The sequence below is a fragment of the Euprymna scolopes genome, chromosome 30, assembly GCF_053919585.1.
Source record: "Euprymna scolopes isolate OS-2025 chromosome 30, ASM5391958v1, whole genome shotgun sequence".
NCBI lineage: Eukaryota > Metazoa > Mollusca > Cephalopoda > Sepiida > Sepiolidae > Euprymna > Euprymna scolopes.
The window spans coordinates 32,553,156-32,581,025 of NC_136511.1; the positions used below are offsets into that span (position 1 = coordinate 32,553,156).

The following is a 27,870-nucleotide window of genomic DNA, read 5'->3' on the forward strand; positions in this document are numbered from 1 at the left end:
TTCGCTTTCTGTTCTTTACAGAAATCATTGGCTTGCGTCTTGCAACGTATCCTCGCAAATTAAATCCTTTAATCTGTTCTTGACAGTAGAAAGAGAGCACTTTTTAACAAGATTGCACTGTTGTTAGATTGGGGGAGCCGTTTTCAAATCTGTTTCTAAGGCTGCGGATCTTGATAGCATTGTCTTCCCTGTAAGGGGAAACTGTAGTACGACCAGATTTAGGGGCATCACGAACACTGCCGGTGCTTTGGTGCTTTTGAACAGTCTTTCGTACAGTTTTCTCATCACATTTCAATCTGCGACCGATTCTCGATTGGATAAACTAGAAAGGTGGAGATTAATGAGCTCCTGATGATCATTAAGAGAAAGTCGTGGCATATGGACTAAATGTTACGTTGTATAACCTGGAACAACAAATACGATTAGAGATGCTTTGTTGCCTGTTGGTGGATATTTTAAGCTGGTTTAGGGGCGATAATTTAAGCTGGTTTTAAGCGAATTTCTTGCTGCGGACTTTCTTTTTACCTTCTCAATTTGCAACTATTTTTTAAAATGACGTGAACACAAGAATATTTCAATTAAAAGTCAAATATGAACAGGCAAAATCATAGAACAATAAAAGGCGAATCAAATGAGATATAAGTTGTTTAAACAGTTGCATTAAATTTAGCTTAAATTTGCAGATTTTGAAAAAATTACAAGTGCGGACTTTCTTTTTGCCGGCACTGTATATGTTGATTAATCTATCTGAACCTGAACATTTTCTAATCTCTATTTCACGCAAATTATAAATTCCAATAATTCAGATTAAAAACTATGAAATTATGTAAGTGCATCGTGAGTCATGCAAATACTTATGCTGCTATAATTCTTACAACGCTAAGCAACTTCATTTTAATCAATAGATTTGAAACTTTGTTTTAAAAGGTTAGTGTTAGCACGAATCAGTATTCAAACGAGAAAGATGTCATGTTATTGGATAGAAAAAATGGGGGAAAAATATATATGCATAAAAAAAGAAAAGATTTTGCATTTTTTATAACCTTAAAACAAAATTGTTCAAAAGCCTATTTTCTTTTTTACTAGCTGCGTTGAGAGAATTTCTTTAAAGAATATGGCACCACAGGGGACCATATTCTTTTTAAAAGTAACTTGCATTTTTTTTTCTTATTCTTCTATATTTCTGAATGATGATGATGATGATGATGATATTTTAGTCTTGTTAGAAAAAATGGCAAGCAAGACAATAATCATTGATATAGGAGTGCCAGCTGATGTGAATATGGCCGAAAAAGAAAATGAGGAGGTCGAAAAGTACCAAGACTTAAAAAGGAGATAAAAAGTATGTGGAAGTTAAAGAAGGGAGAAGTCGGGCCTGTTGTAATGGGGGCCCTGAGAAGCGCGAGAAAATTATTTGGCAAGAGGATTGAGATAATTGAAACCCATAGCAATGTTAGAGTACTTCAGAATTCTGCCTGGTTGGGAACCGCCAGAATTTTGCAGGAAATGCTGGAAGACTGAAAAAAAATGCTGATGGCCTATGGTCATTTGTTATGATCCGCTTATCAGCATAAAATCGGCAATAACAACAGGCAGACACAAAATGATACAATAGAAGTAGTAGTAGTAATAATAATAATAATAATAATAATAATAATAATAATAATAATAATCATAATAATAATATCCTATGAGACATGGATATACAAAGAGATAAACAAATCCAAGACGGAAGATCGAATGTTATAATAGTTAACAAGAAGGAAAAGTGCTGCCAAATTGTAATAAAAAAAAAACAATCTATCTCTCACACACAGGCTTACATACAAACTCACACAGACATCTCTATTTGTATTAAAAAGGCAATTTGTCTGTGTGTGTATCTGTGTATGCATCTCCATGTGGGAATATCTTTCCTATAAACTCCGAAATATCTGGATAGATTTTCTGTGTAAATTTCACATAAATTTACTTCATTTATCTGGGAGTGGTCTTAGATATTTTTATGTCAGAATAAATATTACATCGAAAGTATCTGAAAAAAGAAGAAACATTCTAATTTTGACAAGAGTTAACACAGTTTTAAAGTCTAACGTCACACGGGATTTTGAGAAATTTATGAAGGCAGAAGCAAAAGGGGAGCAGCGTATAGAATCAGCAGTACGTTCTTTATTAAGACAGAGGCGCGATCGAAATGAATATTTATATTTACAGCAAAATAGAACCATGCCATTTGACATTTGCCTCTGAAACTTTAATTTAATCGAACAAACGATTTGATTAAAACTGGGCGATTTCACCGTATATATATATATATATATATATATATATATATATATATATATATATATATATATATATACGTTTGTGTGTGTGTGGGTGTGTGTGTACCAAGAAGCAAATGTTTCGCATTTCCTAACTACACCTCTACAACGTCGGTCTTCCGTGATTCTTGAAGAAAATCATAGGTGCAAAAGAACTGTAACCAATGCTGAGATGAGTGGAGAACACATACAATACCTGCTCATCACAAATAGTCATACATTTAGTGACGACAAGGTTGAACAATGCTTAGCATACATTCATCATTTGAAAAGCAATAGCTTGCAAGGCCAAAGTCAGCTTCGAGCGGTTCCTGCATTGATGATTGCGTAAGCATGAAACAATAGAGTCTGTGGGGTTAATGTTTTTATACAATTTTTCAGTATTTCTCGTTTGAATGGTTGCGCTTCAAAACGATACTGATCTTGTGAAAATCAATGGTCTCTGTTGAAAGTTTCAGGGAGGCATGCAAACATACACACATATATTTATATACATGTAGCTCAAATTTTCGACACAAACCGATTAAAAAGCTTGCCCTATCTCTGAATACCCTTTATGTAAAATTTCAAATGTTTAGACCAGAAATTATCTGAGTAATTTGGTAGAGACCGCAGATCAATTAAAAATTTTTTTTTTACCCCTATTATGACCCCTTAAATGTTATTGTTTTGGGCTCAAATCAAGTTATTAAGTTAGATCCATATCTAAAATTTCAAGTATTTAGACCAAAAATTGGCAGAGTTATCAAACGTCGAATCGTTGAACTTTGACCACTTAAAAGCCAAATTTCTAGCTGAAAAAATCTGTCTGTGTACATTTCCCTATACGATCACTCTGTCAATTTTCAGTCTACAGACTGGAAATTTGATATATAGGGTATTGAGATTTGCGAAAATCTTTGTAATCCTTTTTCATATATATATATATATATATAAATCTTTGTTATCCTTTTCCCTATATATATATATATATATATATATATATATATATATATATATAAATCTTTGTAATCCTTTATATATATATATATATATATATATATATATATATATATATATATATACCTAAGGCATTCAAATCAAAAACTATCTATATTTTAATTTTTACCAAGAACTTTGCAGCTAATGCTAACTTTTGCGGCCAAGGCTGTCAACCTCCAATATTTCCTCCTGCATCAGAAAACATGCTATGTAATATACACATATCTGTACGTGAGGTTGCCAAGCTAATAAAAAAGCCTTGATTCCAGTAAAGCAACCGGGCCTGACGGTATTCCAATTAAAGACTTCAACCAGAACTAGCGCCCATACTTAAAACACTGTTCAAACGTTGTCTTAAGAAGAATTGCTTCCCGTCAACCTGGAAAATCTCATCAGCATGCTCCGTATTTAAGAATTCAGGTGATTGTTCATCTTCCTTACAGTAAAGGCCAATAAGTCTCCTGTGCGTCATGAGACAGTTGCTGGAATCTCTGTTAAATAGAGAAGTAATCAACCATCTCAGCAAAAATAACCTTTCCGTTCTGCTAGATCTACAGCAGATATGCTTACAGTTATATCTCATAGGATAGGCCTTTGATAGAGTATAGCATAAAGGTTTACTTCACAATATCTCCAGCTACAATATAGCTGGAAATATCTTCTCAATTATTTAATCATTTTTCTCTGATAGGTTCATAAGAGTAGTGGTTGATGGGCAGAAGTCAGAAGCTCTTAGTATTAATGCTGGAGTCCCTCAGGGGTCGATCCAAGGCCCAACTCTCTTCCTGATCTAGTTTAATGATCTTCCAAACCACATCCTTACATCATTCGTTGACATCTATGCTGATGACACTACTATCTATGGTAGCACATCTAAGACCGTAAACGACCAAGTTCTCTCTGATTCTCTCTCCTCTGATCTTGAGCAAGTCGTCCAATGGGGGGAAAAGATGGCTTGTTACTTTTAATGCATCTAAAACCAAGTTTTTATCTTTACATCATCAACACTCTTATCCCCATCTGGCATCAATTGAAATGAATGGCTCTCGTCTTTGGGAGGCCTCGTGTTTTGACAAGTTTCTTGGCTTGACCTTTACTCCTAATCTTAAATGGAACACATACATTAAATCCGTTACCAAGGCCGCTGTAAAAATGGTGGGATTCTTCTATCGATCCAGTAGATATCTCACTGCTGATGCAATTCTCTATCTATATAAGAGCCAGGTACGGCCAAGGATGGAGTACTGTTGTCACATCTGGACAGGAGCTGCTAGAAAGGACTTATTCTGCCTTGATAAAGTTCAAAATAGACTTCGTAGCCTTGTAGGAGATGTCCTTTTCTCTTCCCTGCAACCTCTTTCTCACAGAAGAGATGTTGCGAGTTAGTCTCTGCTTTATCGTTATTTTCATGGAAAGTGCTCGGCTGAGCTCCATTCTATGATCCCTCCTCGCCAAACTTTCAGAAGAAACACCCGTCTAGCAGAAAACACTATCACTAATTTCCCCCACTCTTTAGCTGTGTCTAAACCAAAACGTAGGTTCCATGAGCAAAGCTTATTTCATAGAACTGCACGCCTATGGAATTGTCTTCCGTTTTTCTGCTTTCCGGCTGACTATAATATGGTTGTGTTCAAGTCTAACATAAACAAGCTTTTGATGAGCCATTCCATATAAGTTAACAAATTTACCGAATCTCCATTACTAACGGTTACTATATTGTCCAATTTCTACTGTACACTCTTTAACCCTTATCCTCGAGTGGCCTCTTGGCTTTGATAAACAATGATGCCTATGTAAAAAGATAGAAGAACAAGAGTGTTTAATTACTCGTGAAAGAGTACATATATTTACATTTCAATTGCTATTTAATCAATAATTTTTATGTCACAATAAAAAAATCAAGAAACTTACTTTACCAGTTTTTAGCTGTTGTTTTAATGATTTATGATATTATCTACTAGTAGGGGGACACGACATTGCCCGAGATTTAAGGATGATCAACGAATGTTTCACATTCCCATATTTTGATTGTAATCGATGTCATGGAATCGACCAATTTTCAATCAAATCGATTTAATTGTCTACTCTAGTTGAGACCCATCATTGTGAACCGAGAGTAAGCTTCAGATATCTCCCCGCAGTGACTTAATCCATAATGCATTTTAGTCTATATTGGACTGTAGAGAACATATTGTTGACCTTATAAATGTATTTTTATATATAATGGCTTGAATATATAAGGTTATAAAATGCAAAATCAAGTATCATGCTTCAATTGTGCTCTAAACCAAGACAATCATTTCGAAGGGGATCCTGCTATATCCAAGAACCTACTATTAGTTTACATGCCTGGCGTTAGTGCTTGCATGGCGATAATTGTTTTGATTTAGGTTTAAGATGAAAAAGTCAAGTATCGTAACTCAGTTGTGCTTAAAACAGAAACATTCATTTTTGAACGCGCCCCTGTCATATCAAATAAACTAGTGTTAGTTTTATTTATTGGGTCTTTTAGCTGATTTAGTAGTAACACTTCTCAAATATACTTGTGGTGTTAGAATGTGTAAGGTGTTAAATTTCGTCAAAATTCCTTGCTCCCTATTTCACCGGATTATTTCGTTTCCGGTACAAAATCTATCTAAGAACACTGCTAGGCGCATGAATTATCTTCGTTTGAAATTTCATAAAAATCGGCCTACCCGTTTTCGAATGCATAGCGAACGAACTCACACAGCCACATACAGAGACACGCCCAGCTGAAGTTACTTTATATATACTAGTAATGAGGAATGTGAGTTAGCTTATAAAAGCATTCACTAAATATTTTGTTACATTCGGATTAGTTAAGCGTTTAGGTTTGTGTTTCAAGGATGTGAAGCAATAAACTATGATAACGATGAACTTTACTACATCGAAATGATGATGCTTTCCGACTCTACAGAAAAATAAACGGAAGAAGAGAACTTGTTAGTAGAGAAGTCTGTGTAGATGACAAAGAAAAAGGAATTAGAAAAATTCATAAAGCAGAACACAGAAAGGCAAATCACCGCAGCAGGAGACACCGTAAAATAAACAAGACAAAGAACGGAAAAGCATGGCATAAGGCGACAAGATAAAAATGTGAACAGTAACAGTTATACGGACTATTCATTACGATGGCAAAAGATGCGACTCCTGAAAACACATGTGTATGGCTCCGAAAAGAAAACCATATTAGAGAAAAACTTTATAAGTAATAACGGTCGCACAAAACAACGCATATAGAACCAACTACTTCAAAACTAAGATGAAGATAACACAAGAAAACAGAAAAAATAGACTCCGTGGAAAAGATACAAAACGATAAATCATATCATAAGCAAATGCAGCAAACTAGAATATAAGAATACATATGCTCAGATGTGGACCCATTAAAACAATTGCATATAAATGATGCCAAGGCACACAGATAGGAAAACGGAAATAATGAACCGGGTGTAATAATAATAAACAAATACACGAAATTGTCCGGAGAACAGAAAGAAACACGAAACATGGATAAAGTCAAAATAATATAAATAATCGTAAGAGTACTAAGAACGATATCGAAACACTTGGAAAAAAGAATAGTGGGTGGTTGAATCGATACAATAGATAGCAATAATAAATACAACTAAAAAAAGAAAGAAAATTCTAGAATGCGGAAACAACCCACATAAACTGCGGCCATTTACCAGTAATTTGAATACCGCAATATAATTAACGCAAAATAGAATGCAAGAACAAGGGGTGGGGGCAAAAGAATACAGAACCCACAAAATGCTAACCACGCTATCTCATCTAAAAATGCAGTATCTACATCAGCTGGCGCCACACTAAAGAGTTGTGACAGGTTTAGTGATACTGAGGAGGAAGAAAATTAACCAGAGCTTCACTGGAAAAATATAGAGAGCAGTGAGACATTTGGGCGATTTTTGTTGCCTTAACCCTAGCGAATTCACATGACCGTTGCGCGCGGGAAATCAGTGTAAGCGGCTGTTGCGATAAGATGCAATCATCTGTAATTGTTATCGACAGAGGTGGAGAGCATTGGAAACTTGGAGGAACATTGTTAATCAGACTCCAGGGAAACCATAAGTTATTGACAAAGGGCGACTACTGGATAGATGTGTTCGTTTGCATGTTATAGACGTTTATATATACAGTCCATTTGCATAGCCATTCGTGGAAAACATTTCTAACCAGTTATGTTTGCTTACGTATTGCTTTTAAGCAAGTATTCCTATTTCAGCTATTATGTTGCCTATTGTTATTTTATTTGCCTCTTGCTGGACACAAGGTAAAGTGTAGGTTTGATGCAATTGTTTCTATAGAGCTTTTGGTATCAAACTTGACATATTCACGTTTAGAGTTCGTGTCATTAACCACTAAGCAACCGTCTAGCGTTGTGTCTCTGTTGTGCCGTCTATATTTACTCTTCGCTTGTTGCCTGTCTGAGATTTTATGCTGTTTCGTCTAATCGCGTTATTCTTTCCACTTTATATTCATCGTTTTGTCAGATTTTATCAAAACTGTTTTTTCGTTTTACACACCCGAAATATTCTAGACACAGACGGAAGCGTACACTCCCGTTAACTTGCACACATAAACGCATGCACGTAACTATATTCGCACACGTATCCAACAGTAGAGAAGAAATCATCAGACTGTCACATACACATATACACATACGCATACATATATGTATACACACATAAATATACACACGCATACGCACGCACAAATACATGCACATACACGTACACATACACATACGCATACACATATACATACACATACACATGCACATGTAGATAAACATACGCATACATATACACCCACATATATATATACATACACATACACATGCACATGTACATAAACATACGCATACATATACACCCACATATATACACATACGCATACACATCCACATAAACATACGCATACACATACATATACACATATACATACACATCTGTATATGTGCCTGTGGTGAAATTTTTGTAGCAAGAGTTGCACAATTCCGAACCACACCTCTTCTGAGTCGACTTTGTTAAATACCAGTGGCAAATGGATGTTCCTGGTGACTTGAAACAATGCCGAGATAAGCGGAAAACACATACAGCTCCTAGAATTCCCAAATGGTCACCCATTTGATACTAGCCAAGCTTAACGTTACATAACTTCGGTGATCTGACAGGAAGCGGCGTGTCAACGTGTTTATGCCGTGTATATATACGTACAGGTATATACATACGTATTTGAATACACATACGTATTCATCTACATATACACACATACGCATACGCATACAATTGCACATACGCATACGCATACATCTTCACATGCACATACGTACACATATATATATACAAATCAGGCGAAGAAGTCAAACACAATGTTATTTTTATTTATATATTTTCGATTTTTAAAGAAACTATTGCTCGGAAAACAGACGCCGGCTGTCTATTAGTTTTATTTTTGAATCAGAAATTTCTTGCTTTTCAAAACGAACACGATTACAACTATAGAAGAAAAATAGATTTATTTTATGATAAAAAATGAATACATAAAATAACAATTATTTATTAGTGACCAAACAATAAAGTTATTGATAAGCTCATTGAAAAAACGAACACAAAACATTGGCTCACTCTATGGCTTGAATATGTATTTGCTTCCTGATGAAATCCTCTGTACACATAGGCATAGAAAACGTCATCATTATTAACACTCTTTCTTTAGTGTGACAAACTATAACATTTACTTCACAATCTAGTTAGTGTTGATCTCATTTTATTCTTCATAATCCATTTCACACGCAAAAAATTAAAAACATTACTAGTGTTATTCCTACTGGAAGGAGCATAAAAGTCTACTGATGGGTTTTTGAATTAATACAAGGGCGGACTTGATCATCAGAGTGTCCGCTGGAGAAAACTTGACTGCCCCCTGGAAAGAAAATGAATTCCTACGGAAGACACGTAGAGTTAGGAGACTTCCTCTGACGAAATATTTTGTAGCAAAGTCCATCTGAAGGTTGCCAACATCTTTAAATGTAAGTGGTACTATGAAATCGACTACATTCGAACGTAGCAGAGTCGACAGTCCGTGTTATAATCCATTTAATCTCGTTTATCTGCTGACGTCAGAGCTGTTGGTAACGTCAATAAACTAGACGCTTCGGAAAGAACGACTACACATTCCATGAAGACGTATGATGTTGGTAATTTAACTCCGAAATAATTTAATACTTGATCTAGGCACTGTTTGACAATGAAAAAAAAACGATATTGGATTCGTAGTTTTGTTAATACGTCAGCATTGCTTGATTTTCTCTGTAAATATGTAAAAGAATGTTTTAACTAATATCTGACTTAAAAATACACTAGACAAAGCAATTTCTATTTCATTTTTACGCATAAATAACACAGCATTTATTTTTGCATTAATTCTTAAATATTAAATAAGTTTCAGTTTAAATCGTGTACCATATTTTTCTCGTTTTGAATGCAGTTTTTTAACAATTCCAATGCTTTTCTTTTCATTTTAAAACTCTGAGTCATACGCGACAGCCTGTTCAAGTCTTATTTACTTAACACGTGCATGAGGTCATTTTGAACAGGCCTGATTTACGTAGGTCGGTGAACAACACATCAAAAAACGATCGGAAACAAATCGAAAGCTGCTTTTTTAAACAGTCTCACTTTGATTGATGTACTAAAAACAAGTTCATACTATAAACATGTTCACTTTAATTACTAGGAATCAGAAAAAAAAATGAAATAATAAATGAACAACAACACATTTTCAAAGCGCACGTGTCGTATACGTCTGCTCGAACACTGATTGATAGTCGAATTATATAAAACAATGTTTATCAAAATGACAGATCACATTAGCATCAAGACATCACTGATTAAGTGACACCGATGCTTTTATTGCCTTAAAAGTATAATCCCTCCAGAGAAACATCATAGAAATATCATTTCGATCTGAAATGCTGAGTATAATGCAAGCGGGTTTGTAGTCGCGATATAATGAGCCAATCGAGCTGGTCGTTTCATGAACCAATTCACCGCTTAATAACATGCCTTGCTGTTCAAGGTCGATTGCTTTAAAGGCTCATCACGCTTTCTCCAAAACTCTTTCAAAAATACCGTGTTTTTATTGCAGCATTTATTCATTACAGCGTCGCCCGGGAATGAACAGGTGCGCCTGTATACTTTTATACTAAGGCTTAAACAATATATCGCCATGGATATTACGTTCCTGAATTTTTGAGATGAGGATTAGTTATTCGTATTATTTGGATTCTTCCGACTACTGTTCTTATCTTAAGTGTTATTTTCACAATCTTTCGGTCGATGTAACCTCCAGCCTTCTTCTGGTGAATCTTGTCGAACTCAGAAATGTTTCTGTCGAAATCGAGAATTTTACCAGAATTTCGAACGGAACCCTTTATTTAATTTAGGAGAGTAGCATACTCTTGTTCTGTCAGGCATGATTGGATAGAAGTGCTAAGTAATTCGCAACTGTATTTTTCAATCACTCATACTGAAAATTTAACCTTCAACTATCAGTTTCTACCATTGATTTTTCCAAGGACGCTAACCACTGCGAAATGGTTCCAAACCAATGCTGAAAATGATATTCGGCCACAATCCTTTACCAGCTATTTTCCGGTTTTAACCAAATCAAATTTGCGGCACATCTCAAAATATCAAAATTTTAGTCTGTAGACTAATAATTGAAGGAGTAGTTTTGTAGAAACCGATCATCAAACAGACAGATAAAGAAGTTGATTCTTATATAAATACATTTGTATATGTGTATATATACAATCTGCACATACAAACACACACAACCAAGCCATAAACAACACACATCTACACATCAACACACACACACACACACACTTTTTATTTCTTTAATTGGAATTATAGTCTTATAATTTGGTTTTAGATTTTAAAAAATTCATGTTCGAATGTATGGACATAATATTTATACAAATAAATCAAGAGATTAATAAAGCGATATACATATATATATATATGTATATGTATGTATATATGTATATATATACTACATATATATATGTATATATATATATATATATATATATATATATATATATATGGTTATATATATATAATGAGTAAATAGTAAAACACCTAAGAAAATGCTCAATGCTACGGTAGAGCAAAATATTAATATTAATTCTGGAAGTGTAACCAAGCAAAAAAACCCGGTAATATATATATATATATATATATATATATATATATATATATATATATATATATATATATATATATATAGCTTAAAAGGAAAAGAGAAAGATCAATTCCACAAAAGGAGACTTATCCGGTTAAGGCCAAGCTCAACAATAATTATTGGAGCTTATACAATAGAACAACAATTACATAAATTACCACACAGAAAAAATACACCCCCTATTTAACCATAATACATATACCCCTTAATCTCAATACTATGTTAAAGACCATATATATTCTTATATATCATACTATATATAATAAGCGTCTCCTTATTTATTTAGAATTCAATAAAGCTTCCCCCAACATTCTATAATTCCTCTTAATCTTTTTTTATCCCTAATGAACCTTACGATAGATGCCGCATCTACCCCATGCTATCTAGCAACTTCTCTACTCTTCTGATGAGAACCAATATGCTTCGAAATTCCCTGCCATAAAGAGTTCCTTCTACCCTCAAATTTTCCCTGTATTCCATTATTCAATAAATGATCCATTCTATATCTACCAATATATAGTTTTGTGTCTTCATTTCATACTCTTGTTGTCCTATTATATATATATATATATATATGTGTGTGTGTGTGTGTGTTTTGTATTTATATATTTTTTCCATTTCCCCGCGTATATAATCGATATATTATATAGACGTTTTATGCAGAAAAAAATAAGGTAACAAAACCACATAGGTTAATCGATGGAAGTCCCGAAATGAAATAATTTATACTCTTCTTGCAGTAAGTAAAATTAGAGATATAAATATGGATATTATATTTGGACCCATGGAAATGATAGAACGCTCGATATAATAGAGCCATTAAAAACAACAAAACTTTTTTTCAATTTTTGATGGATTGATGAATACTGTAATTCATTCCGTTTTTATTTTCATCGTTAATTTTTCTTGTTCACATATATACGTAGTAGCAGTCCGCCAGACATTGCCCGGTCGTAAAATAGGCTTAAGTATGATATTTTGATTAATGCAGATTTCGTATATATTACTATATTTTATTGGACTCAATATATAGTAATGCTTTCTAAGTTTTAAAAAGGATGCCTCGTGCGCCAACACTGAGAATCGAAACCAAAACTTTAAGCTTATGATAATTTTTTCTTTAACGATAATGCCTAAGCTATGAAGATATGTTTGCGGCGAAGCTAAAAATAAAAACAGGAACCAATATCTATTATGCTACGCATGTGTATTCGTAATGCTGTCGTTCGATCTCCCATGGCAAATTCCATTTTTTTTTTCATTTTACTTCTGCGCTGATTTCCCCCGGTAAAACCCCAATATAAAGTTTTATATGGGTTCGAATAGTCTCTATATACAGTTTCATGTCTGTAGACAAGAAACTGGCAGAAGAGTTCGATAGGCAACTTTTTAAAAACAAATATATATATACACATACATAAATATATATAGAAAGAGGTTTGTGTTTACTATAATATTTTTACGCAAATATTACGCAAGTATAAATGATGTAGAATATCTGCATGAATATAAGTAAACGTAATAGTTAACTAATGATAATCATCCCATCAGAAAACCGAAAAAAACTTATAGGGAATTAAATAAAATGAATGTTTGAAAGAATGTGAAAATTAACTAGATTTTTAGTAGATGAATGCAATTCCACAAGCCATATATAACAAATGTATATGCCTTTTTAATAAATGGCAAAGAGGGGTTTTAATAAGAATATCAATACACACACACACAAAAACAAATTAATAGGATTATATATATATATATATATATATATATATATATATATATATACTGTGTAAGCAAAGACAAGACTTCAAAACAAGGTGTTGGTGGCAACAAAAGGTGTATTTCAATTTACGTTACAATTGTTTTCATGTTCAGTTCGACAATTTCAAGCATTTTGTCGTTTGAAAATTTTCAAAACCAGCATTTCTTCAGACTTTATGAATAAGCACACTTTTGGCAATGGAGCATTTTTTGAAGAGAAGGAAGGAAGGGGAAATCCCTAGATATTTCTCGCATGCCTTTCCAGCTAGGAGTTTCCCCTTCCTTCTCTTCAAAAAATGCCCCATTGCCAAAAGTGTGCTTATTCATAAAGTGCGAAGAAATGCTGGTTTTGAAAATTTTCAAGCGGCATAATACTTGAAATTGTCGAACTGGACATGGAAACAATTGTAACGTAAATTGCAATACACTTTTTGTTGCCACCAACACCTTGTTTTGAAGTCTTGTCTTTGCTTACACAGTATATTAATGCTCAATTATAAAATTTGATAATTGTGTAGCTTACTCTTTAAGTCAATCATTTTTGGCGTAAAACTCATTTGTATATGAAAATTTACTGAATTTCACGAACTCAGTATAATTACATATAAGTCTATATGCATATATACATATATATATATATATATATATATACTTGGGTAAGTGACATGATTTTACATAGTCATAAACAAATTGGTTATAGGACTCTGACGTTGTTTTATATATTTTTTGTTCGTAGTGAATATCACGAAAGTGGAACTTGTAATTGGAGCTCAGTCGTTTACATCCATAGAAATCACGATAATTAGAGAAGGATTATAACCGTTTCTTTGATAAGAAACCGACTGTAATGAACATAATTGTTACTAGATTACCAAGCCGTCATTGTTCTTTGTCAAACAAGATATAACCTTCTAAGGGACACGTGATAGGGACTTGCTGCAATACTCCATCATTGAACGTATCGGAATCTTATATAATTAGATGAGTGTATGTGGAATTAAGAAATTAATGGGACGCTAGAATGCTCAACTTAGTGATAATAATGCCAATACTAATGTTCTGTTTATTGCAGATATATTTTGTACCTCTACAAGGCCACTATTCGCCAATGTAATGGGTATTGTTGCCACATTTGGGATGCTGCACTTGCTACTAGTCTCTCACTCTTGGACATTGTTCAAAAGAGAATCCCCAACCTAATAGATCTCACACTATCAGCTAGGCTTCAACCGCTGTCCCATCGACGGAATGTTGCATGTTCCTGCCTGTTTTACAAGTATTTTAATGGAATGTGCTCCGACGTCCTACAAGTCATGTAATCCCTCGACGTAAATCCCCTCCGACAAACATGGCAATCAGCAAAATCCCACCCCTACACAGAAGAAATCCTCAGATGTAAGAAACCCGTCTACTCTAATAGTTTCTTTTTTATGACTGCTAGACTTTGGAATTCCCTTCCGGGTTCCTCCTTCCCCAACTGTACTGACATGAAGAAGTTCAAGTCTAATGTAAACCAACATCTTGCTACTTTACTCCCTGCATAGTACCCCTACAAATTATGTCCCAGATAGTAGCTCCCTACATCAAAGTGGCACTGTGCTTTGTTTGTGGTAAAAATTAAATAAAAAATGAAACTGACTATGCGCAATGTAATATATAGTTTTAATTTGACAGACACGGTTGTATCATCTATAGTTTTCGAAACCATTCGCATATTCCTTATATTAAAAAAATCATAAAACTTGCGTATAACAAACGCTATGCACTTTAAAGAAATATATGACCTACCTCCAATAAGCAGACTGTGTTGAAATCTCCACCTCAAACTTTCATTTTAATGAATACCTTGGAACGCCAAATATTTTTGTACATAATCCATTATGTGAAAATTCCTTGCCTGTCATGTCTATTTCCATGTCAAAGCTTTCGACAGAAGCTTCGTTAGTTGTCCGCTGAGGAAAAAAACCTTTCATTCAGTATTATTTTTTAAAAGATCCTGATAGATGTGTATATTTAATTAGAGGAAAAATCCATATGTTTTTTTATATACTGTTTGTTGTATTCGTACGTCAACAGCGCCAGCGTTTGGTGCGCGATACAATCTTTTTACTCGATGCTACAAAACTCTAATTCAACGTGACTAGGTTTAACTATGTGTTTTAGAGTTTTAGTTTAGCTTTTTTTTTTTTTTTTTTTAAGTTTTTTAATATATATTTCAGAATAGATTCATCTGTGTGGGCGCTTTAGATACATTTTTGTAAGTTTTTTTTTTCTACGGAGATTTATAAAGGCGCATTGTGGAAGAGTGACACTGGATGTACACTTGCGCATATTAATTTCCCTAAGTTTAACATAGGCTGTCTGTATTTGTGTGTGTATACAGAACGTTTGTATATGACAGAAGGGCGCATATTCTTCTAATGCGATCTTTTTCGCGATTACAATGCTGTCTCAAACTAACGCGTGAAAGACAAACTGACAAATACAATTTCTTACACATACAGGGTGAGCCAAATGTAGAAAATATTTGTCGAAGCGTAAGAGGCAAACTTCCAAGCTGTGTAAATCAAGAACGAAAACAGTTTGAGCACTTGCGTTGATAAATAAAAAAATAATTTTCATTAATATAATTGTCTTATTGCATATAGTTGTACGTATATGTGATCTCGAAGCAAATGTTTTTTTACTGCTCACATACTTTTGGCTCATCCCATGTGTATTTGGACAGAGTTAAAAGATTACGGCAATTCTATATAGACGCTTAATGATTAATATACCATTTCAAACATAAACGTGACATACCAACGGACGCCTTACTTTTTAGAGAGACATTAGAACACCTTTCAAATAATATACGCCCATTCAATCTAACCGCTTAACGATTAAAACGCTATTTTAAACATAAGCGTGACCGAAAAAATGATCCACTAGCAGAAATGCTTAGTCGCATCTTAAAAAAGATACGTCCATTTGAACGACGCATTTACTGGTAACATTCACACTCAAACATCATTATAAACCACTGTTCTACTAGGCCTGAACTCTATACTCCCGTTTTCTGTCTAATATAATTGCAGGTGACGGTGGTCCTGTAGTTCACTACAAAGAGCGACAACCTGTGTATCCCTAGTTTAAATCCAGCTCGTTAAAAAAAAAAAACTCACTTTAACATAAGATGTTAGCAACCTTCAAGTGGTTTCTTCCCTAATCCCTGATGCCTTTCTAGAAATAATTCTGACTAGAAGAATATCGGGAAAACCAATGCCAACAATGGAATCTTATACTTAATACGATATGATAATTATGATCTCGTATAATACGTTAAAATTGAAATTTATTGTTTGCATGGGAATAGTAACGCTTAATCAGCAAAACATTCGGTTTCAATTTTCACAATAGTATTATTCTCTCTTATCTCTCATACTTTTCTATCGGAATAATGGCTGCTCGTAGTATTACGGAATACAGGATTAGCGGTTTCGTAATTATTTTCCCACGTTTAATATTCGCACGCAGATAAAAGGTATCATACAAATCTATTTCAAAATTAATTTCTTATAATTTAATTGTACATATATATTCAACGAATTCGTAAATAAAGCTCTACCTCAGTAGACTGCAAAAACAGAAGGATTCTAATATAAATTAATCTAATCAATAAATTTTAGAAGACATCCAATATGGTTTCCGTCCTGCTAGATCTACAGAAGACGTGTTTACAGTTTTATCTCACAGGATTAGTGAATCTCTCGACGGAGGCTTCATCTCCAGGGAAATTGCTCTAGACATATCAAAGGCCTTTGATAAGGTATGACACAAAGGTTTATTCAGAAGATGTCCAGCTATAGTATACGTAGAAATGGCTCCTCAATTATTAAATCATTCTCTCTGATAGGTTCATAGGAGTAGTCGTTGACGGACAGAAATCAGAATTTCTCGATATTAACGCTGGGCTCCCTCAGGGGTCCATCTCGGGTCCAACTGGTTTTCTAATCTACATCAATAATCTTCCAAATCATATCCTTACATTATTCGTAGACATTTATGCTGACGACACCACCATCTATCGCAGCATATCAAAGACCGTAAATAACAAAGCTCTCTCTAATTCTCTCTCCTCTGATCTGGAGCGCGTGGTACTATGGGGATAGAGGTGACTGATTACTTTTAAGGCATCAAAAACCAAGCTTCTATCCTTACACCACCAACGCTCTGATGCCTATCTGGCATCAATTGAAATGAATGGCTCTCGTCTTGGGGAGGCCTCATGTTTTGATAAGCTTCTGGGCTTGACCTTTACTCCCGATCTGAAATGGAACACATATATCAAACTCGTGTCCAAGTTCGCTAGGAAAATGGTGGGATCCTTCTACCGCTGCAGTAGATATCTCACTCCTGATGCAATTCTCTTCCTGTATAAAAGCCAGGTAGGCCAATAATGGAGTACTGTTGCCACATCTAAGCTGGAGCTACTAGTAGCAGCTTATCCTGCCTTGACAAGGTTTAAAACAGACTTCGTAGCTTAGTAGAGGATGCCCTTTTCTCTTCCCTGCAACTTCTTTCCCATAGAAGAGACGTTGCGGTCTTGTTTCTGCTTTATCGATATTTCCTCGGGCCTTGATAAGTGGTGACTCCTGTGTAAAAAAATGCTTTGTAATTGTTATCTTGAAAACCTTCAGTAAAGACACCATTTGTCTTTCTATGCCAAGATTCTAAGCGAGTCTATTGGATTAAAGTGTTCCTTTGAAGACATATAGCGGTTACTAGAAATGCATTAATAGATACTAGCAGAACCTGTGGAAATCTACAGTGGCATCTTTCATCTTCTCTTCTCTTCTCTTCTCTATATCTTCTTCTCTATATAAATAAAATGAACTCATTTTTTCTCGTCTGATTTTGACATTAATAGGATTAAAAATCAAGATATTTCATGCAAATATAATATGCACAAACGGCAGAACAATATCTGAGGTGTGTTATAGGCTTATTATTTCTCAAATTCCTCGATAATCTTAGATTTCTATACTTTTTCTGCTGAGAAGTCACGGCCAAAATCGGTTAAGATCAATGGAAGTGGTAAAATATTTTATCTCTAATAAATTCCTCCTCCCCCTGCCACCACTTAACACCGTTTGGGGATCGTTCACAAGGAACAGTTGAGAAGAGAACACCGGTTTGGCTTCGTAGTTCTTTCATGTGAAGTTATTTAAAATCAGTAAACTAAGCTGCAGTGCTCTGTAGCGTAGTGGTTAGCGTGCTGGACGATTCACATTATATTTTCACGTTCGCACCGACCTACCGTAGTCGTTTTTTTTTTTTTTTCCTAAACAACTGGAATGGACTTTTCTTGGTGGCCGAACTGTTAACGTTGCAGATGTTTGTTTTTTTGTTTTTTTTCACACATTATTTTCCTACTTTTACTCATGACTCCGGGTTTGATCCTTCCTACTTACCTACCATAACCTTTTTTAAAACTCCCCCCCGTCCCGGAAACAAACACTCGGGCAACGCCGGGTACCCCCGGTAGTATGTAATATATTGCTGCTGGGCATTTTGTGGACGGTCAATGACAATGGAAACCCCGCGATATTATTGCATTTTTTATATAAAAAAAACTGTACAAGTATTTATCTAATTAATCTATCTGGTTATTGTAATGTCAGAATCTATCGGGTTATTATGGTTTATCCCCATAAGCTTTATAGAAGTTTGTGTAGTATTTTCATTGTATCGACGCCCGGCCCGAACGGGAACCTTGAACGGAAACTACATTATTATACCGTCTTTAGACAGAACAGATGCTACCCTTTTATCCTAGCCACAACTCCAAGAAAGTATATTTTCGTATCTCGTACGGCCCAAAGGCGATATAATTAAAAAATGTGTGTGTGTTTTTTTTTTGCATTGTGTCTTCAGTGATCGGGAGATCTTGTTTATTAAAAAGAAAGCTAGAATGTGATATCATACTACGAACATTCAATTAGCGTATCTATATACGGATAATTTCATGATCTTAGTATGTTATCATATTTTATTCTTATTTTTAATAAATAGGATAGCTCGATCGAATAATTCATAACTTGGAAAGGCTGACAAACCTACGTACGGTAAATTCCTACGGTATTAATATATAGATAATTGCCGTGTTAGAAGATGCACGCCGACATTTTAAGCGCATTAGAAACAAGAGGCATACAACACGAACTATAAAAAGTGACAATGCAGCCAGAATTTTTCTTCCTCAGCACCAAATCTAGTAGAGTTTACGCCATTAATGAAGTCACGTGTTCTCTGTTGATTGAACTATGCTGCTGGCCTTTGCAGTTCTAGGGGCTCCACTCTTCCAAGGTTTTGGATTCTCCCTTTGAGAAGGGTTTAGTCTATTGCAAATCGCCCAAAGCGCCCTAACCGGGTTATTGCGACTAGTTTGCGCAAGCATTTTTTGCAAGTCAAGTTCCTTATTCATCTCCTGTGCTGAATTTTCAAATTCCAGTTACCCACTCTTCCTCACATCTACCAGTTGTAGGAGGAAGATAATAAAAAAAACACCGGTCTGTGCTAAAAATATAACGCCTTACGTATAGTTTTTTCTATGCATCTGCGATTTCCACCTGATCATGAAAAAGTCGTTTATCACAGATCTACAAGATTTATAGATATTAATTAAACATGGTTGAAAGAACTGGCATGTAAAGCCAAAATTTAAATACATTGATAAGCCAGGATCACGGCTGAGTTAGAAAACTTTAAAACCCAGAAAACCAAAACAACGATAGCTTTCCTCTTTTTCTAATAGAAAACAACCATCATCTTCAATTATTTAAGGTTTCCTAATGGAGGTATCAACATTCGCGAAAAATTAGCAACGATTTAGCTTAAGTAAATTCTTACCTACAAGGTATCTTACATAAATTTCTAGATGTTTTGTGCAGAAACTTAAAATGATCGTAGACTCTTGAATATTCAGTATGTTATTACAATACATCTTCTGAAAAGAAATACAGAATTTTATGATTTAAGGTTCAAATGAACAGCTACATCATGAATTGGAATACACCCTACTAAAGACTGATTTTAACAGCTGGTTATTTACAAAAATGCAACTTGGATGTAAGGATACTTTAGAACGACGATATGCAATAAAATTCGGTTTAAACTTGGAAACATGCAACAGGAAACGTATGGAATGCTGTAGACTGCTTTTGGAACATCTTGCGTAAATCGATCATCAGTGTTTTAGTAATATAAGAGATTTAAGGCAGGCAGGGATTATGAGAGGTGCGGGAGGATTAAGAAATCCAGAGATTATATACAAAATAAAAAAATTCATGGATAAGGACCATCGTGTGCCTATAAAGACAATAAGTTCACAATTTGCTGTCAGTGTGGGACGTGTCACATGATTATTTATCAGGAAGTGAAGATTCGTAAAATTTTAGAAAAGTTTTTTTTACATAAAAGTCACCACTTATCAAGGCCCGAAAGCCACTAGGCAATCAGGGTTATTGCGTGTACAGTAATCAATGGGATAGTATCGTAGTACTCGTTAGTATTGGAGATTTGATAAAATGTCTTTCTTAAAAGGCCGGTTAATCAGGAGTTTGTTTATGTTGGACATGAAGACATCCAAGTTGTAGTAAGGTGGGAAACAGGCAGAAAGCGTTTTCAATCTTATCTTAAACTGTTTCACCACAATGGGCATCAAGACAGTTCCTCACTTCCCTGTGACTTTTGATTGTTTCTTAATCTCAAAGAAAACCTTAGCGGTTGTCATTCTGGGACAATTGAGGAGAGGAAAGAGTCTGTGGCGAAAGATATTGCATCGCACACTCAAGAGGACTTCTATGAGGCCTTTCAGAAGTTGTTGGAAGGGTGCAACAAGTGCATTGCAGCCGGAGGAGATTACTTGATTAATCAAAGAAGGTAGAAGTTGTAGCTACTGTGATGGGAGCGCTGGGGAGTGTAACAAAAGGATTTGAGAAGTTGATTTAGAAAATTGGGATCTATTGTAATGTTTGAGTATTTCAAAAGACTACCTTGTTGGAAAAGTGCTGGAAGAATAAGAAAAATAGACGCTTATAGCCTGTGATCACTTGTTAGAATCCAGCTATTAGTCTAAAATACCGAAGCCAAACACAAAATGTGAATAATAATAATAATAATAATAATAATAATAACTCACTAAGAACCAACCACATCAAAGCAAGATCCACAAAACACAAGAAAACAGCAAATGCAGACTCTGTGGACAAAGAGACGAGACGATAAACCATATAGTAAGTGAATGTAGCAAACTAGCTCAAACTAGCTCAAAAGGAATACAAGAACAGGCACGATCAAGTGAAAAGGGCTGTACACTGGGAACTGTGCAAACATCTGCATCTCGAACGAACAGAGTAACGGTACAAGCATAAGCCAGCAAAAGTACTTGAAAACAATCATAAAAAATCCTATGGAACATGGACATACAATCGAATAAACCCATCCAAGCAAGAAGATCGGATGTCGTAATAATTAACAAGAAAGAAAAGTTCTGCCATATCGTAGATTTTGCTGTCCCAGCTAACCACAAGATAAATATCAAAGAAAAAGAGGAACGGAGAAAATACGCAGAGCTAGACAGAGAACTAAAAGGAATAAGAATGATAAAAAAGATCAAGATAGTACCTCACTAATAATAGAAGCAATAGGAACACTTCCGAAAAAATTTTGAGAAGAGAATAGGAGAAATTGGAATCGGAGGAATTGCTGGAAAGATACAACGAGTGACAATACTGAAAACAGCTGAAATATAAAGGAACACCCTTGAATGTGGAGACTAATAAACGAGCAACGGGTGCCAGCCAGACGAGCTGTTGCAGAGAGGACACACGAAACAGTACACGGAAACAAGAAAAATGTAGCTGTATATCTATAAGTTCTGTATCCCCTCTTCCATTACCCAATCACCATCCTCAAAAGAATGATGCCCAATAGCCGAGAAGCCTTATAGAGGATGGAAAGACCGAGGAGAGAGCGCTGACAAGATCTCCGTTGAACAAATGGCAAGATAACTGGTACCTTGTGGGAGGCTTATTACCACTCAAACTACAGTGGAGACCAATGGCCGCTGCTAGCGAGAAATCGATGGTAAGCGGATGTTGCGATCATGACAATTCATTTGCAAATGCTATTGAAATAGGAGCATAATGCTGGAAATCTGCGGAGACTTGTTGTTACTCGGATTTCAGGGAACACTACAGGTTTTTCTCAAGGAACGATCTTTTATGATCTGTGTGAAACCTCCTTGGGAGCCGATAATAATAATAATAATAATAATAATAATAATAATAATAATAATAATAATAATAATAAGAATGACACTATCAAACTCTATTTAAATAAGAAAAGTAGGGACACGATCTCTTACATATTGGATTAGAAAATAGTGAAATAAGAAATAATAAAAGCAACTCTACCCACTCTTTACGATATCAAACAAATAATGTATGCTTGAGATAATGGACACATAGCCAGGAACAAATGCAGTTGCAGATAACTGCACAACATTCCCTCCCTGATTTTCCTCTGCGAACAGACGCCACACTAGACGATTTGAAAATCACCCCTTCTCAGGTACATGCTATTATAAAATCCTAGACACCTCAAAAGCATGTGGACCAGATCTCATCCCGGCAGTGCTATTAAAAAAATGGTCTGCCGAGGTTGCTCCAGTTCTCTCCAAACTTTACAATAAATGCCTAAACGAATCTTTCTTTCCCGACTGCTGGAAAACCGCCTCTGTGGTACCAGTCTTCAAGAATTCTTGTGAATGAACTGACCCACTAAAGTATCGCCCCATTAGCCTCCTCCCGCTTTTCGCCAAAATATTTGAGTCCTTAGTTAATCAAGCCCTAGTTCAGCACCTAACAGCTGCTAAACTCCTGACTGACAAACAATATGGATTCAGGCAAGCCCGTTCAACAGCAGATATCTTAACTGTAGTTTCTGAACGTATATACCGTTCATTGGAAAAAACAGGGGAGGGTAGAGCGGTAGCCCTTGATATATGTAAGGCTTTTGACAGGGTATGGCACGATGGTATTCTAAGGAAAATTAGATCATATGGAATCACTGGAAGAATTCATAATGTAATTAAATCCTTCTTAAGTAAGAGAAAAATCAAAGTTGTCCTCGACGGTCGTACATCTAAACAATATGACATCAATTCGGGAGTACCTCAGGGGTCGATCCTTGGACCTTTATTATTCCTGATATTCATAAATAACCCCCCTGATAAAATTGTTTCGGAGATGGGTATATTTGCCGATGACACCACTCTCTATAACAGATATGAGGGGAAAACAAATGAACACATATCCAAGGAAATGGCAGAAACACTAGAGGATGACGTCCAATCTGTAGTGGAATGGGGACAAAAATGGATGGTCACATTTAATGCTGCTAAGACTAAGCTTATTTCCTTCAATAACTACAAGAGACCTTCTCTACCACCAATAGCAATGGCCAAGAACACATTGCCTGAAAGTACTTTTAAATTCCTCGGCCTAGCGTTTACAGGGAACATGAACTGGAATAGATACCTTGAGAACATTACCAAGGCTGCTGCAAGGAAGGTTGAATCCCTCTACCGTGCTAGGAAACTACTTTCGCCTGACAGTATCCTATACCTCTATAAGGACATCATTCGCCCATGTATGGAGTACTGTTGTCACATCTGGGCTGGTTCATCTTCTGCTTGTCTCTCGCTTCTGGACAGGGTTCAGAAGAGAGTCGCCAACCTGATATGTCCTGAACTGTCATCTAGGCTTCAGCCTCTGTCCCATCGAGGAGATGTTGCATCCCTCTGCCTTTTCTACAAATACTTTAATCGTGAATGCTCTGACGAACTGCAAACACTTGTACCTCCCCGACATAACTACCCACGACAAACCCGACAAGCTACTAAGTCTCATCCCTTTACAGTAATGATCCCTAGGTGCAAGAAAGCCTTTTACTCCAATAGTTTCTTCCCCAGAACTGCGGGTCTTTGGAACTCCCTTTCCAGGATTCTGCTTTCCCAACGGCACTGATATGCAGAGGTTCAAGTGTAATGTTAACAAACATCTTTCTACTCATCTCCCTTCATAATGACCCCGCTAATTAAGTCCCTGATAGTAGCCCCCTGCTTCAAAGTGGCACTATGCCTTGTTTGGGGTGAAAATTAAAAAAAAGACATGATCAAGACAAAGCACATTAAAGAAAATATAGACGATACGCAGAAAAATACAAATTTTTGCAAAATTGTAAAATAAATACATCATAATAATCTTATGTGCATTTACATCTACACTCTTATATGATAGCCATTGTGCGTGTGTGTGTGAGAGAGAGAGTGTGTATGTGTGTGTGTGTGTGTGTGTGTGAGAGAGAGAGAGAGAGAGAGAGAGAGTTACTTTTCCCATAGGTTCCGAAACGCAAGTTTCACACAAACGTAATTTATATGTCAGGCAGAGTTCTTAGATATGTTTTGTATAGAAATGCATTCGATAAATATCGGGAATCGAATAATTCGATCTTAGAAATTGGTTTTCTCTCTTATAGACATAAAAAAATATTTTTTACATTCAACTACAGATCGAATGATCCCCTGGTCAATTCCCAGTGTACCTCACAATCTTATTTTATTATTTTATTATTGATGAGTTCAATTTACGATATAAAAATGGTGCACCGTTGAAAATCGCCGCAAATTATTTCTTCGTTTGCATATTTTAAAACTAAACATTAATCAGAAGTGAATTTTCAGCTGGCATGATATTGTAAACAAATACAGATGGAATTTAATTATTATTTTTTTAACTTTTTATTTTATTTACTTTTTTTGCGAATTAGACAACCGGGGGAATTAACTAAACTTGACGCGATAGGTTGATTCACTCAGAACCATGCAATCAACTACGTTTGGAGTAGGCAGAGATAGAGTACACGTATTAACGTATATACACTTTATTTAGACATTGAAACCCAAGCAGACCGACTCAACCAAACAAGAAGAAGGGACATATTAACAGAAAGAAAAAAAGCATGATTGATACGGGATAGAATCAGGGGAGACTTATTGTCATTTACACTTCAGAGAACGCCCTGTCTTTTAGTGAGTGAGGTGTCACTTGTGACAATTTTTGTACTAACGGGTAATACGTTAGAGCAAAGTCGACGTGACAAATTAATTGCAAACTGCATGCGAATTATTGCTAGAAAAGATCAAAGACTTGCTCTGAGCAAAAAATGTCAGAGGGTTTTGAGAATCCAAACTGCGAGACTCTGTGGGATGCACTGATCCATTTTGATCATTACATCGAAAATCTGACATTCTTGTAATGAACAAAAAATCGAACAAAAATACCTGATAATTTACATTGCATGTTTTGCTGGAGGAAACGGAAAAACGTGAGAAAATTATGAAGTGAAACAAGCACGTTTGGGCAACTGAAAAAATAAGGTGTTTATTATAAATTCTGATTGCTGTTCCTGGAAATAATTAATATGGCTCAAAATGATTGGAAGACTGTAACTGTAAAACACTCAGTAAATTCAGTTGGAACTATGAAAAACCTTCTACAAATTTCTACTAAACTCCCGTTCTATTAAGTAGTCTACTAAACAACTATACCTTAGTCAACACGAACACTGGAATAATTTACTATTTCCAGCAAAACAAATAGTTTTTTTTTAATGTACTACTGTTAAAAATAGTGTTTGCGTGTTTATTTATTATTTATTTATTTAATCGTTTACTTTTATCAATGTTCTTACATATATGGGTGTGGGTGTGTATGTTCTTACGTGTGTTACGTGAAGGTCACTGTTATATGTGTGGGCAGATGTGTGTTCTTATCCTTACACCGTTTCTTGCCTTGAAAGTCTCTGAGATGTATATGTGCAACAATAATGTGGACATACCTGCTTGCCTTGGCCAGCGGATGATACCTTCTTGGTCGCTGCTGTTCTGCATCTCGTTGGGGAGTGGTCGTTGTAGACAGATTCATTAATGAACACAAGATGGGATTTGAAGCTTCAATCTTTTATTCAAGGCAAGCCTAATCTCTCGGACCCAGGTTGTCCGGAGATCCGAAATCTCCGATCTGCTTTCTGTGCTTCCCAAAACCACTCTCCCCCATGTGGTTGTCAACCGGAAGCCTACACCCATAATTCCCGTTTCACCCCTTAATTTCCTGTGCATTCTATCTACGTCGTCAAAAGGTGACGTGAGTTTGATGGCTGTTAAATCTAAACTTCTCTGACCCTGCTAAATCGCTGATGGGGAATTAAATATGCTTATATCTTTCTATTTTTAAAAACTACCTATATAGCATTTTATATGGGATTCCCAATGCTACATTATTACTACTACTACTACTGCTGCTGCTGCTACTACTACTACTACTACTAATAATAATAATAACAACAACACTATTGCTAATAATAATAATAATAACAACACTATTGCTAATAATAATAATAATAATAATAATAATATCACTACTATTAATAATAAGCATTGCATGTGTTGACGAAACCAAATGAGCTTCAAACGCTATAAAAAGTGCACAAGAAGTAAAACATTGAACAAAGAAAAGCGAAACAAGTCAAATTGTAAGTTAACATCGCACCCCCTCCCCCTCCCACATGTAGTGTCCGCATAGACTAACATCGCTCCAAAAAATCGAGAAGGGTCGACGAATATGGAATAACTGATGAGAAAAACATTACCCACACCTCCACTGCATGAGTTCAACATAGTTTCAAACGCAGAGGAGGCGAATCGACACCCAAATTCCAGAATTGTCCAGTGGTCTTAGCCAGCGAAGAGACAATAACAAGCGACTGCTACGATGACGTAAATTTATTTGCAATTTATCGAAAAAGGCTACTAGAAATATTGTTGAAATAGTCGCCCAGGCTCCAGGGAACACCAGCAGTTTTTCTCAGTGAACAACTCTCTGGTGATTGCCTATCTGAAAACTCCTAGCGAGTTTAAATACTACTACTACTACTACTACTACTACTACTACTACTACTACTACTACTACTACTACTACTACTTTAACTCATACTACTACTAATAAAGTAATAATGATAATTATAATATTAATAATGATAATAAAAATGATAATAATAATGATAATAATATTGATGATTATAATAATTATTTAATAATGTCAATAATAATGATAATAATAAAAATGATAATAATAACAATAATGATGATACCAGTAATATTATAAATTATAATGATAATACTAATAATTCTAATAATAATGATATGGCTACTAAAATTACTTCTATTATTTATAATAATAGGATGCTGATAATAATGCTGATAATAATAATAACAATACTATTGATAGTGATAATAGTAATGATATACTACCATATATAGTCTTATGCAACGAATGAAAATTCATATGCTTGGAATTGTTATCAAAGTTAGGTATAAAACATTAATTAATAATTTTTTAAA

The 27,870-nt window shown here is 35.2% G+C and overlaps 1 protein-coding gene across 5 annotated transcripts in view; it reads right to left on the reverse strand.

Annotated features, from left to right (window-relative positions):
* Window positions 1–27,870, reverse strand: part of LOC145254737 (uncharacterized) — a 775,668-nt gene that overhangs the window by 208,582 nt on the left and 539,216 nt on the right. The window contains exon 1 of one of the 5 annotated variants that reach the window (XM_080113474.1): window positions 15,153–16,584. The exons of the other annotated variants lie outside the window; for them this stretch is intronic. The gene's annotated coding sequence lies outside the window, so the exon portion shown is untranslated. Of the gene's footprint in view, window positions 1–15,152; window positions 16,585–27,870 lie in introns of those variants that run through there. 5 annotated transcript variants of the gene reach the window in all.